Source organism: Protopterus annectens, chromosome 15.part0 (genome assembly GCF_019279795.1).
Source record: "Protopterus annectens isolate FY-2018-M chromosome 15.part0, PAN1.0, whole genome shotgun sequence".
Lineage (NCBI taxonomy): Eukaryota > Metazoa > Chordata > Ceratodontiformes > Protopteridae > Protopterus > Protopterus annectens.
This window is the reverse complement of record NC_056749.1, coordinates 96,932,038-96,946,364: the sequence shown is the minus strand read 5'-3', so window position 1 is coordinate 96,946,364 and position 14,327 is coordinate 96,932,038. Positions and strand designations below refer to the sequence as shown.

The following is a 14,327-nucleotide window of genomic DNA, read 5'->3' as shown; positions in this document are numbered from 1 at the left end:
TAAAAATCCAAGGTAAATGAAAGACACTTTTTGGGAATTCATTTGGGTTTAAATTTTTTGGAACTGCAGACATGCAATGCAGAGTGTAAAGCATCACTCATGAGATTCTCACTGTTTGAATAAACTGCAGACATGTAATGGAAGGTATAAAAGCATCACACCAATCTCACTGTTTGAATGAATTGCGGACAAGAAATGCAGGTATGAAAGCATCACTCATGGGAATCTCACTGTTTGAATGAACTGCAGACATGCAATGGAAGGTATGAAAGCATCTCTCATGGGACTCTCACTATTTGAATGAACTGCAGACATGCAGTACAAGGTATGAAAGCATCATTCATGGGAATCTCAGTGTTTGAATGAATTGCAGATATGCAATGCAAGGTAGGAAAGAATCACTCATAGGAATGGTAGGAAACCATCACTCATTAGACTCTCCCTGTTTGAATGAACTGCAGACATGCACTGCAAGGTATAAAAGCATCACTCATGAGAATCTCACCGTTTGAATGAACTGCAGACATGCAATGCAAAGTATGAATGCATCACTCATGGAATCTTAATGTTGAATGGGCTTGCAATGCCTGAAGTTATGAAAGGAGTCCTCATGGGAATCTCACTGAATGAACTGCAGACTTGCAATGCAGTTATGAAAGGCATCACTCATGAGAATCTAACTGTTTGAATGAACTGCAGACATGCAATGCAAGGTATAAAAGCATCACTCATGGGAATCTCACTGTTTGAATGAACTGCAGACATGCAATGCAAGGTATGAAAGCATCACTCATGGGAATCTCACTGTTTGAATGAACTGCAGACATGCAATGCAAGGTATGAAAGCATCACTCATGGAATCTCACTGTTTGAATGAACTGCAGACATGCAATGCAAGGTATGAAAGCATCACTCATGGGAATCTCACTGTTTGAAAGAACTGCAGTCATGCAATGCAAGGTATGAAAGCATCACTCATGGGAATCTCACTGTTTGAGTGAACTGCAGACATGCAATGCTGGGTATGAAAGCATCACTCATGGGAATCTCACCGCATGAATGAACTGCAGACATGCAGTGCAAGGTGTAAAAGCATCACCATCAGAATCTCACTGTTTGAATGAACTGCAGACATGCAATGCAGGGTGTAAAAGCATCACTCATGAGATTCTCACTGTTTGAATAAACTGCAGACATGTAATGGAAGGTATAAAAGCATCACACATGGAAATCTCACTGTTTGAATGAATTGCAGTCAAGGAATGCAGGGTATGAAGCATCACTCATGGGAATCTCACTGTTTGAATGAACTGCAGACATGCAATGGAAGGTATGAAAGCATCACTCATGGGACTCTCACTATTTGAATGAACTGCAGACATGCAGTGCAAGGTATGAAAGCATCACTCATGGGAATCTCAGTGCGAATTGCAGATATGCAATTCAAGGTATGAAAGAATCACTCATAGGAATGGTAGGAACGCATCACTCATTAGACTCTCACTACTTGAATGAACTGCAGACATGCAATGCAAGGTATGAAAGCATCCCTCATGGGAATCTCAGTGTTTGAATGAATTGCAGCCATGCAGTGCAAAGTATGAAAGCATCACTCATGGGAATCTCACTCTTTGAATGAACTCAGACATGTAATGCAAGATATGAAAACATCAGTCATTCGAATCTCACTGTTTGAATGAACTGCAGACTTGCAGTGCAAGGTATGAAAGCATCACTCACGGGAATCTTGCTGTTTGAATAAACTGCAGACATGCAATTCAAAGTATGAAAGCATAACTCATGGGAATTTCAATGGTTGAATGAACTCCAGAAATGCAATGCAAGGTATGACAGTATCACTCATGGGAATCTCACGGTTTGAATGTAATGCAGACATGCAATGCAGGGTATGAAAGCATTACCCATGGGAATCTCATGGTTTGAATGAACTACAGACATGCAATGTAAAGTATGAAAGCATCAGTCATGGGAATCTCAGTGTTTGAAAGAACTGCAGACATGCAATGCAAGGTATGAAAGCATCACTCATGGGAATCTCACCGCATGAATGAACTGCAGACATGCAGTGCAAGGTGTAAAGCATCACCATCAGAATCTCATTGTTTGAATGAACTGCAGACATGCAATGCAGGGTGTAAAAGCATCACTCATGAGATTCTCACTGTTTGAATAAACTGCAGACATGTAATGGAAGGTATAAAAGCATCACACATGGAAATCTCACTGTTTGAATGAATTGCAGTCAAGGAATGCAGGGTATGAAGCATCACTCATGGGAATCTCACTGTTTGAATGAACTGCAGACATGCAATGGAAGGTATGAAAGCATCACTCATGGGACTCTCACTATTTGAATGAACTGCAGACATGCAGTGCAAGGTATGAAAGCATCACTCATGGGAATCTCAGTGCGAATTGCAGATATGCAATTCAAGGTATGAAAGAATCACTCATAGGAATGGTAGGAACGCATCACTCATTAGACTCTCACTACTTGAATGAACTGCAGACATGCAATGCAAGGTATGAAAGCATCCCTCATGGGAATCTCAGTGTTTGAATGAATTGCAGCCATGCAGTGCAAAGTATGAATGCATCACTCATGGGAATCTTAATGTTTGAATGAACTGCAGACTTGCAATGCAAGTTATGAAAGAGTCACTCATGGGAATCTCACTGAAAGAACAGCAGACATGCAATGCAGGGTGTAAAGGCATCACTCATGAGAATCTAACTGTTTGAATGAACTGCAGACATGCAATGTAAGGTATAAAACCATCACTCATGGGAATCTCACTGTTTGAATGAACTGCAGACCTGCAATGCAAGGTATGAAAGCAGGGGCGGCTCGTGGCATCAGGCTGCCGGACTGCAGCCCCCTCAAATTAAAAAAGAAAACAAAAAAAAAAGAAAACAAAAAAAAATTTTTTTTTTAAATTTCATACAGACAGCAAAGCAGTCGCAGTCACTCCGACTGCTGTCGGGCTATCGCGCAGTCCGCAAGGACCCATAGAGGGAATGGGGGAGATGGAGATGTCTGCGCACTGAACAGCACACCATGCGCTGGATACAACGCATCGTCCGGACAGCAGCAACAGCCAGAACACACTCGGGAGGAGCTTGGGATCTCGTCGCCGGGAAGGAGCTTTACTGGGATCTCGGTCTTTGAGAGTATTGGCGGGCAGGATATGGTATGGAGTACAGACAGGTAAGTCTATGGTGCATATTACGTTATGTGTTGGTGCTTGGAACTTGAGTTGTGTATGTGTTAGCTGGTGCTTGGAACTTGAGTTGTGTATGTGTTAGCTGGTGCTTGGAACTTGAGTTGTGTATGTGTTAGCTGGTGCTTGGAACTTGAGGTGTGTGTGTGTGTGTGTGTGTGTGTGTGTGTGTAAATGCCCCTGGTGGTGTGGTAGGGAATACCTCAGGCTTGAACCCTGTACCCTGTATGCAGGTGTTAAAGACTTGAGTTCCCTACCCACCACCATTGTAAAAATTGCAGATTTTTGCCTCATATTTGATCTGAGCTGTTCCTCATAATATCTGTGGTTTGTAAATGCTGCAATGCTTGATATTTGATGGTGTAGTAGTAGCATTGTTACCTCCCAGCTGCAGGTTCTCCGGTTTGATTCTTGGCTGGGGTTCCTTCTTTGTGGGGTCTGTATCTTCTCCCTGTGTTTGTGTGGGTTTGCTTTTGTGTCCTCCCATGTTACAAAGACATGTCTGCATTATTTCTTCCTGGGCCTCTGCTGAAAATTGTTTTTTTGTTCCAAGTCAGACTGTCCTGATTAACAAATGTTAAATAAAATTGACAGGCATTTGAATTTCAGACTTCAGGTTTCTGAATGTTTAATTCCTTGCAGATTTGATGGTGCAGTGGTAGTATTGTTGCCTCACAGCTATAGGTTTTCTGGTTTGATTCTTGGTTGGGGTGGCTTCTGTGGAGTCTGCATCTCCTCCTTGTGTTTGTGTGGATTTCCTCTGGTGCCCCTGCCATTTTACAAAGACGTGTCTGCAGTATTAATCCCGTCTCTGCTGAAAATTGTTTTTGTTCTGTCCGCAGTAAAATTGACCGGCATTTGAATTTCAGACTTCAGGTTTCTGAATGTTTAATTCCTTGCAGATTTGATGGTGCAGTGGTAGTATTGTTGCCTCACAGCTATAGGTTTTCTGGTTTGATTCTTGGTTGGGGTGGCTTCTGTGGAGTCTGCATCTCCTCCTTGTGTTTGTGTGGATTTCCTCTGCTGCCCTGCCATTTCACAAAGACGTGTCTGCAGTATTAATCCCTCGTCTCTGCTGAAAATTGTTTTTGTTCTGTCCGCAGTAAAATTGACCGGCATTTGAATTTCAGACTTCAGGTTTCTGAATGTTTAATTTCTTGCAGATTTGATGGTGCAGTGGTAGTATTGTTGCCTCACAGCTATAGGTTTTCTGGTTTGATTCTTGGTTGGGGTGGCTTCTGTGTGGAGTCTGCATCTCCTCCTTGTGTTTGTGTGGACTCTGCTGCCTGCCATTTTACAAAGACGTCTGCAGTATTTATCCCCGCGTCTCTGCTGAAAATTGTTTTTGTTCTGTCCGCAGTAAAATTGACCGGCATTTGAATTTCAGACTTCAGGTTTCTGAATGTTTAATTTCTTGCAGATTTGATGGTGCAGTGGTAGTATTGTTGCCTCACAGCTATAGGTTTTCTGGTTTGATTCTTGGTTGGGGTGGCTTCTGTGTGAGTCTGCATCTCCTCCTTGTGTTTGTGTGGATTTGCTCTGGTGCCCTGCCATTTTACAAAGACGTGTCTGCAGTATTAATCCCTCGTCTGCTGAAAATTGTTTTGTTCTGTCCGCAGTAAAATTGATCGGCATTTGAATTTCAGACTTCAGGTTTCTGAATGTTTAGTTCCTTGCAGATTTGATGGTGCAGTGGTAGTATTGTTGCCTCACAGCTATAGGTTTTCTGGTTTGATTCTTGGTTGGGTGGCTTCTGTGTGGAGTCTGCATCTCCTCCCTGTGTTTGTGTGGATTTCCTCTGGTGCCCTGCCATTTTACAAAGACGTGTCTGCAGTATTAATTCCTCGTCTCCTCTGCTGAAAATTGTTTTGTTCTGTCCGCAGTAAAATTGACCGGCATTTGAATTTCAAACTTCATGTTCTTCAGAATACATAGTAGCACAACCTTTTTTTCTAGCAATTTTCTAAGTTTATAAGATGAATATTTTAAATTTGTCCCTATTTTTGGGACTGTATTCCCCATTATTGGCTTCATCAGGTTTTTTGTGCTAAGGTTGACAGCTATGGCAAGAACTGAATTCACTGAATATGGACTGTAGAATTGTGCATATTTACTGATAATGGTGGACTGTAGAATTGTGCGTATTTACTAATAATGGTGGACTGTGGAATTGTGCATATTTACTAATAATGGTGGACTGTGGAAGTCTGAGTAGACTTTTTATGATAAATGTTCTCAACTGGGCAGTTTTGCCATTATGGGTGCATATGTTTTGTTTCATTGCTTACTGGAAAAATGTTCAAAACAAATTTAAAACACCCTCTAACAAGTGTACTGTATTGTACAAGGAATATAATTTTTAGTACAATGAGGAAGGTGTATCAAAGAACACATGTATGTTTCATATGCAAGGGCCTATGACTCAAAACAACCCAGAATTAATCTTTATCTGCCACTGGCAAAATGTATTTTCTTTGAATGTGGGTTTCAATGCTGTTTCAATGAATGTGAGTTTCAAGGGCAGAGACGTTTTAATGCTAAGTTTTCATTGTGAGACTGCATTGCTTTGTTTAACAGATGACTTAATGTTTGTGCTGTAAAATACAAAATAAAACTTTCAAATGAAGTCCAATCATTGAAGTAAAGCAGTATGCACATTAGTGTTTATGGTAAATGGAGTGAAATAGCCAAGTAATGGTTAATTGGAATGGCTGCAGAGGCTCCAGTTCAACCATTATTTTGTGGGGGGGGGGGCAGCAAACTCAGACAGGCCCAGCTGAACTATACCTCCCAACTGTCCAGATTTTCAAAGAATGAATAGATTTTTGCTTCTTATTTTTGGTTTGTTGTTCATAAAATTTGTAGTTTTAATTCCTAAATGATTTGCCAGAAGTCACTAAATAATAAGTTTCAGACTTCATAACCTTCATAAAATGCATGTTAAAGTAAGAGCCATTCTATCAACTGTCTCAATTTATACAAGAGCAATTTTAGTACTGTTTATATGTGCCCCCAATATATTTGGCCTTGTTCAGATTTACTGCATTAACAGGTTGAGAGGTACATGCAAATAAATTGCTTTATAGAATTAGGCATAGCCAACCTCTCAACTGTCCGCAATTTTGGCTCAAAATGTTGCTCTTCCCCTAATAATCCCTCTGCAAAATAGCAATTTTGGAAGAAAACTTGGAGGGTTTACAATTAAGAAATAACTGTAATAATCAAAGTTATAGATTACTTAAAATGCATGTAGATTCTTTTATTTTGTCAGCTGCTCAAGGTAGCAGTACTAATATTAAAGTGTCCCTTCTTTGACAGGTAGAAGCTGTATTGTGTGTCTATTATATATTTTGCATCACATTTTTGGTCCATTTTCATAAAATTGTGTTTTTGGCAAATTAGTGACAAATCACTAAAGACTGAAGTTAGAAAATGACAGACATTTGAGTTTCAGATTTTATACCCTTCAGGATATTCATACTAATGCAAGACCTATTCTATTATCTTTCTAAGTTTATTAGAGCAATATTTAAAAATTGTCCTTATTGTTGTGCCTTTGTCCCACTTCTGTGTATGGCTTTGTCCAGATTTCTTGCTCTTGAGGTTGAGAGGTATGACAAATGTGTCAGGGCCATCACAGTCAGCCAGAGATTTCAAATTGTGACATGCTTGTTGCACCCCCATGTAGTGACTCTGGATGTGTCCAAGCAAGGCAAGGAGTAGTTGTATCTACCTTGGATGGGAGGACACACTGCATAAGTACTACAGTGGCTTTTCATCTGTCCTTGATTTTGCAGAATGGTCTGGTTTCTGTCATATTTTTGTACTGTTGATTTATGCTTATTACTCAGATTTATGCTTATTACTCAAAGTGCCTGTTGCTCTGTGTTTAAGTAGCAATGCTTTAATGACCATAAGGTAAGCTTGTCTGACATCGTAAGATGCAAGTAAGCTTTAATAAGCATACTGTTAAAGAATTGCCAACATTGAAAGCCTTTCTGTTGTTGCCATGCAGAGAATACTTGACTAGATAATGTATAAGCCTTGGGTATTAAAGGACAGGATTCCATTATTTTAAAAAGCTCATTACACTTGTTGGAGACTTCCAGTCATCTCTACAGACTTTACCGTAAACTAAACAGAATGCCAATCGTGTGTGGTCCATAACCTGTACAGTAATCCTTTAAGCAATGTATCTTGAGCTTGTTTCTTGTTTGCTTTTCATTTTTTACTTTTATCATGTTTTCCCATGAAACAAGTTGTCAGGCAGCAGGTCTTTTGGATAAGAAACATTTTACAAGTGGGGCATCACATAGATTTCTACTTTCAGCATGTTGCTTGGTACTTTAATAAAGCTGAATATATTATAAGTAGAACTGCAGTGCAAGGAGAAGTGGTTTGAGTTGAGTGCTTCTGGTTTTTCTTATACTTGATTTTGACTGGCATTCCAGTAATGTATTTAAAAAGTAATTTATTTTTCATGCCTCACAACCTTTTGTTTCCATCTAGATAATAAGTAAGCTGTCATGCAGCCAATGCATTGAAATATTTTTATTCTTCTACACTTATTTTTGTCTTGATTGGACTTTCATAATGATGGTTTGCCACCCAGGGCAGCGTATTTAATTAAAGTTATTTTTTTCTGGTTTTGTGCATAGCTCCTCCCCTTTATGGTTGACCACACCCCTTCCCTTTGACCCCACCCATTCAGCGTCTCCTGCAGCCCCCCTGTGATTTGAAGTCACCAGCCGCCACTGTATGAAAGCATCACTCATCGGAATCTCACTGTTTGAATAACCTGCAGACATGCAATGCAAGGTATGAACGCATCACTCATGGGAATCTCACTGTTTGAATTGACTGCAAAGCTGCAATGCAGGGTATGAAAGCATCACTCATGGGAATCTCACTGTTTGAAAGAACTGCAGTCATGCAATGCAAGGTATGAAAGCATCACTCATGGGAATCTCACTGCATGACTGAAGTGCAGACATGCAATGCAGGGTATGTACGCATCACTCATGCGAATCTCACTGTTTGAAAGAACTGCAGTCATGCAATGCAAGGTATGAAAGCATCACTCATGGGAATCTCACTGTTTGAATGAACTGCAGACATGCAATGCAAGATATGAAAGCATCACTCATGAGAATTTTGCTGTTTGAATGAACTGCAGAAATACAATGCAGGGTATGAAAGCATCACTCATGGGAATCTCACTGAAAGAGCTACAGACATGCAATGCTAGGTATGAAACTATCACATGGGAATCTCACTGTTTGAATGAACTGCAGACATGCAATGCAAGGTATGAAAGCATCACTCATGGGAATCTCACTGTTTGAATGAACTGCAGACATGCAATGCAGGGTATGAAAGCATCACTTATGGGAATGGTAGGAAAGCATCACTCATGGGAATCTCACTGTTTGAATGAAGTGCAGAAATGCAATGCAGGGTATGTAAGCATCACTCATGGGAAACTCACAGTTTGAATGAACTGCAGACGTGCAATGCAAGGTATGAAAGCATCACTCATGGGAATCTGTTTGAATGAACTGCAGACATACAATGCAGGGTATGAAAGCATCACTCACGGGAATCTCACTGAAAGAGCTACAGACATGCAATGCTAGGTATGAAACTATCACATGGGAATCTCACTTTTTGAATGAACTGCAGACATGCAATGCAAGGTATGAAAGCATCACTCATGGGAATCTCACTGTTTGAAAGAACTGCAGCCATGCAATGCAAGGTATGAAATCATCACTCATGGGAATATCACTGTTTGAATGAACTGCAGACATGCTCTGCAAGGTATGACAGAGTCACTCATGGGAATGTCACTGTTTGAATGAACTGCAGACCTGCAGTGCAAGGTATGAAGTATCACTCATGGGAATCTCACTGTTTGAATGAACTGCAGCCATGCAATTCAAAGTATGAAAGCATCAATCATGGGAATCCCACTGTTTGAATGAACTGCAGACATGCAATGCAAGGTATGAAAGCATCACTCATGGGAATCTCACTGTTTGAATGAACTGCAGACATGCAGTGCAAGTAATGACGGAATCACTCATCGGAATCTCAGGGTTTGAATGAACTGCAGACATGCAATGCAAGGTATGAAAGCAACACTCATGGGAATCTCACTGTTTGAATGAACTGCAGACATGCAATGCAGGGTATGAAAGCATCTCTCATGGGAATCTCACTGTTTGAATGAACTGCAAAAATGCAATGCAAGGTATGAAAGCATCACTCATGGGAATCTCACTGTTTGAATGAACTGCAGACATGCAACAGCCTCACTCATGGTAATCTCACTGTTTGAATGAACTGCAGACATGCAGTGCAAGATATAACAGCATCACTCATTGGAATCTCAGTGTTTGAATGAACTGCAGACATGGAATGCAAGGTATGAAAGCGTCACTCATGGGAATCACACTTTTTGAATGAACTTCGGACATGCAATTCAAGGTATGACATCATCACTCATGGGACGCTCATGTCTGAATGAAATGCAGACATGCATTGCAGGGTATGAAAGCATTACTCATGGGACTCTCACTGTTTGAATGAACTGCAGACATGCAATGCAAGGCATGAAAGCATCACTCATGGGAATCTCACTCTTTGAATGAACTCAGACATGTAATGCAAGATATGAAAACATCAGTCATTCGAATCTCACTGTTTGAATGAACTGCAGACTTGCAGTGCAAGGTATGAAAGCATCACTCACGGGACTCTCGCTGTTTGAATAAACTGCAGACATGCAATTCAAAGTATGAAAGCATACCTCATGGGAATTTCAATGGTTGAATGAACTCCAGAAATGCAATGCAAGGTATGACAGCATCACTCATGGGAATCTCACTGTTTGAATGTAATGCAGACATGCAATGCAGGGTATGAAAGCATTACCCATGGGAATCTCATGGTTTGAATGAACTACAGACATGCAATTTAAAGTATGAAAGCATCAGTCTTGGGAATCTCAGTGTTTGAAAGAACTGCAGACATGCAATACAAGGTATGAAAGCATCACTCATGGGAATCTCACCGCATGAATGAATTGTAGACATGCAGTGCAAAGTGTGAAAGCATCACCATCAGACTCTCACTGTTTGAATGAACTGCAGACATGCAATGCAGGGTGTAAAAGCATCACTCATGAGATTCTCACTGTTTGAATAAACTGCAGACATGTAATGGAAGGTATAAAAGCATCACACATGGAAATCTCACTGTTTGAATGAATTGCAGTCAAGGAATGCAGGGTATGAAGCATCACTCATGGGAATCTCACTGTTTGAATGAACTGCAGACATGCAATGGAAGGTATGAAAGCATCACTCATGGGACTCTCACTATTTGAATGAACTGCAGACATGCAGTACAAGGTATGAAAGCATCACTCATGGGAATCTCAGTGTTTGAATGAATTGCAGACATGCAATGCAAGGTATGAAAGAATCACTCATAGGAATGGTAGGAAAGCATCACTCATTAGACTCTCACTGTTTGAATGAACTGCAGACATGCACTGCAAGGTATAAAAGCATCACTCATGAGAATCTCACTGTTTGAATAAACTGCAGACCTGCAGTGCAAAGTATGAATGCATCACTCATGGGAATCTTAATGTTTGAATGAACTGCAGACATGCACTGCAAGGTATAAAAGCATCACTCATGAGAATCTCACTGTTTGAATAAACTGCAGACCTGCAATGCAAGGCATGAAAGCATCACTCATCGGAATCTCACCGTTTGAATGAACTGCAGACATGCAATGCAGGGTGTAAAAGCATCACTCATGAGAATATAACTGTTTGAATGAACTGCATACATGCAATACAAGGTATAAAGGCATCACTCATGGGAATCTCATTGTTTGAATGAACTGCAGACATGCAATGCAAGGTATGAAAGCATCACTCATGGGAATCTCACTGATTGATTGAACTGCAGACATGCAATGCAAGGTGTGAAAGCATCACTCATGGGAATCTCACTGTTTGAATGTAGTGCAGACATGCAATGCAAGTTATGACAGCAACACTCATGGGATGCTTTTGTTTGAATGAACTGCAGACATGCAGTGCAAGGTATGAAAGCATCACTCATGGGAATCTCACTGTTTAATGAACTGCAGACATGCAATGCAAGGTATGAAAGGATCACTCATGGGAATCTCACTGTTTGAATGAACTGCAGACATGCAATGCAAGGTATGAAAGGATCACTCATGGGAATCTCACTGTTTGAATGAACTGCAGACATGCAATGCAAAGTATGAAAGCATCACTCATGGGAATCTCAATGTTTGAATAAACTGCAGACATGCAATGCAAGGTATGAAAGGATCACTCATTGGAATCTCACTGTTTGAATAAATTGCAGGCATGCAATGCAAGGTATAAAAGCATCACTCATGGGAATCTCACTGTTTGAATGGAATGCAGACATGCAATGTAGAGTATGACAGCATCAGTCATAGGAATGTCACTGTTTGAATGAAGTGCAGACATGAAATGTAGGGTATGTAAGCATCACTCATGGAAATCTCACTGTTTGAATGAACTGCAGACATGCAATGCAAGGTATGAAAGCATCGCTCATGGGAATCTCACAGTTTGAATGAACTGCAGGCATGCAATGCAAGGTATGAAAGCATCACTCATGGGAATCTCACTTTTTTAATGAGCTGCTGACATGCAGTGCAAGGTATGAAATTGTCACTCATGGGAATCTCACTGTTTGAAAGAACTGCACAGACATGAAATGCAAGATATGAAAGCATCACATGGGAATCTCACTGTTTGAATGAAATGCATACATGCAATGCAAGGTATGAAAGCATAACTCATGGCAATCTCACTGTTTGAATGAACTGCAGACATGCAGTGCAAGGTATGAGAGCATCACTCATGGGAATCTCACTCTTTGAATGAATTGCAGACATGCAATGCAAGGTATGAACGCATAACTCATGGCAATCTCACTGTTTGAATGAACTGCAGACATGCAATGCAAGGAATGACAGGATCACTCATGGTTTTGACCTTGCCCTGACCCAACAATCAAGTAGCCTCAATCCTCACCACTAACACCAGGGCAGTAGTCTCATAGAAGAGGCAAGGATAACAAATACACACAGTAAAGTACAATTTCCCTTAAGTGCACACAGAGATCACAGTCAATTTGGGGCTGGTTCCTCCCTTGCTCTCCAGGTCCCCAATAAGACCCCCAATAAGACTCCCCACTGGCACAGCTATAGGGTCCAGATCTCAGCCTAGCTGGCAAGCTAACCTCCAGTACCCCATCTGCCCCACCAGTGCTTCATGCCCCTGCTCAGGTAGCTGACACACTACATACACTTTGAGATAAGTATTTATACAACTTCACAGACACTCCTTGGAAAGGCTGACACATATTCTTTAGCTTTGCCCCTTTATCCAGACTATACGGTAGTTATTCCTGCCTCCACCAGCTAATATTTATTATCTACCCAAAGGCCCTATTCAGTCTAAAGCTTATTAGAGTGGCTTATTACAATCAACTCTATAAATATGCAATGTACTCTAGAGCCTACTATCTCTGCACAACTCAGCGACAGGTAAAGGTTTTTAAAATATTTAATAATAAATAGTTAAAACACAAGACAATACTACTACACCACAGATATGTCTAAGAGTTCAGAGATCACACAGAAACTTAAAATAATGCAGTAGGACAGGTATGATGTCAAAGAAATACACTTAATCTAACTTTCTAATCTTAACTAATTTTAAGAGAAAATACAGTGCTATAATCCTACTTACATACATAAAGAGCATAAGCAGTGATGGGGATGATGGTCCAAGACAAAATGCTTTCAGTCTCTCACTGAACAATAGTTTTTAAAAACACTAACAAACAGCTCTGCTAAGGCCCTCCCAAATTACATCATTTTGACACTTAGTCTGGAGTTCCCAGGCAAACAAACTGCATTATTTAGCAAGCTAACAGCTTCTCAGGAAACTACAACAATAAAAGATATTTCACATGTATACTCTAACAATTATTCCTTAAGTTAAGACAATAGAAAGAATGTGTTCAGCCAGCCGCTTCGGCACCACTTTTTAGATAATTGTAACTTCAAAGAACATTTGAAATGCTTGACTTGGTTTTCCTTACAGCAGATGGCAATGTTGCAACAATCTTGAAGTTCACATTTTACAGTGTTTTCTTTCATTTAAAAAAAACAAGCCTGTATTTTACATTTATTTATACAAATGATAGAATTATGTATCAAATCCTATTTGACTGGGCTGGTAGTCTTCACCCATCTTTTCCCAATCTTCACAGGAATCTCACTGTTTGAATGAACTGCAGACATGCAATGCAAGGTATGACAGCATCACTCATGGGGAATCTCACTGTTTGAATGAACTGCAGACATGCAATGCAAGGTATAAAAGCCTTACTATTGGGAATCTCACTGTCTGAATGAACTGCAGACATGCAGTGCAAGGTATGAAAGCATCACTCATGGGAATCTTAGTGCTTGAATGAACTGCAGACATGCAATGCAAGGTATGAAAGCATCACTCATGGGAATCTCACTGTCTGAATGAACTGCAGACATGCAATGCAGGGTATGAAAGCATCACTCATGGGAATCTCACTGAAACTGTTGAAAAGCATGTAGGACTCAGGAGCATGTACTGAAGAAAATATTACATTTAGCTTTCATTATTTTACTGCAGTGATATGAAAGAGAGGTACATCATACAGCTGAAATATAGTAGCAGTTCTGTCATTTTGTTGTATAATCTCTGCCAGTACAGAAAATTGGATCACAGCCTGTAGAACTAATAACCAAACTAATGAAACAGGCTGTATCTATACTTGGAAATGCAGAACTCAGCACAAAAAAATAATAGGTCAAGTGAAAATAACAGAAAAAAGTTATATAATACTTCTTTGGACAATGGTACTACCAGACACATTATGAAATGCCTTCATTCTCATTTTGAACGAGAAAAACTGCACAGATTGTTAAAATACACAGAGCAAATGAACAAAT

General features: G+C 40.2%; 1 pseudogene; it reads left to right on the top strand.

The window, feature by feature from the left end:
- LOC122789796 overlaps positions 1–14,327 on the top strand; it is a 100,937-nt pseudogene that overhangs the window by 24,947 nt on the left and 61,663 nt on the right.